The 1,058-nt window shown below is 39.6% G+C and overlaps 1 non-coding gene and 1 pseudogene across 1 annotated transcript; one reads left to right on the plus strand and one right to left on the minus strand.

Annotated features, from left to right (window-relative positions):
• Window positions 1-29: 29 nt before the first annotated feature.
• Window positions 30-149, minus strand: LOC124893111. The gene has a single exon (XR_007050554.1). It is a non-coding gene; the product is annotated as a U5 spliceosomal RNA (small nuclear RNA).
• A 77-nt stretch (window positions 150-226) lies between these two features.
• Window positions 227-373, plus strand: LOC124893110 (annotated as a pseudogene).
• The last annotated feature ends 685 nt before the right edge of the window (window positions 374-1,058 follow it).

The raw sequence follows: 1,058 nt of genomic DNA on the forward strand, positions 1-1,058 counted from the left end.
TCAGAATCTGGTTTACTTGATATGATTATGGAATCATTGAACATGTAGCCTCCAAAAATAGGTGTATGCCACTATTTGCACCGCGCACACAGTATTCTTTAATAAAAGGCGAAAGAGTAGTTCACTCGATCTGTGGTCACTGCGTGGGCGTGGCTGCATGGAAGTTGTAACTGATTTTCAAGGAGGCTTTGTATATAGTTTCAAGGGCCAAGGACATCTATGAGACATACTTACCTTGACGGGGTCAATGGCCCATGGCCTAGGTTAGCGACCTCATTGCACTTTGGAGGGTTGCCTGCCTAAGTTCGATCCAAGTGGTCGAGCCTACGTCATAATTTGTGGCAGCGGGGGCCTGCGTTTGCACGGCCCCTACCTAACACAAAGTCCAATTGTTTTCTAATATCTCATTTATAGGTGTATGAATTGCTCTAACACCCACATTCTTATGAATTTTTCAAATAGAAACTTTTAACTATGAGAGATTTAAGGGAATGTGGTCTTTTTATTCTCAACATGGTCATATGTATCCACATTTATTACATAATTCAACAGACTGTTCATCTAATAATGTTTGAATTTAGACTGTTAGATTGAACATGTGCAATGATTTACTTGATAGACTGAGGTAGCGGTCCTTGTTAGATTGAACATATGTAATGATTTTGATAGACTGAGGTGGCGGTCGTTGTAACAGTTAGTGTACACTCAGAACCATACGCCTTTTTCAGCGCGTCCAATCAAAACATTGCTTCCAACTTTGACCATGTATATACAACAATAACATACTCCCACTAATCTCACAAGGTGTGCAAAGGGTAGTGTGTATGTAGCCTTACCCCTATTTTGAGGAGGTAGAGAGGCTGTTTTCAATAGACCATCAGCTCAAGTGAAGTATATCGAATCAGATATGGTCATCATCAGAACATGTTGACATATTAACTATCACATTGAAGGGAGGTTAAAAATTAATGTGATACTAATTGAGGCATTTAACGCGCTACTATCTCCATTTACACATTTTGCAGACTGATTCCGTTAAGCAATTAATGCATGATCAT

Source organism: Capsicum annuum, unplaced genomic scaffold, assembly GCF_002878395.1.
Source record: "Capsicum annuum cultivar UCD-10X-F1 unplaced genomic scaffold, UCD10Xv1.1 ctg53902, whole genome shotgun sequence".
Lineage (NCBI taxonomy): Eukaryota > Viridiplantae > Streptophyta > Magnoliopsida > Solanales > Solanaceae > Capsicum > Capsicum annuum.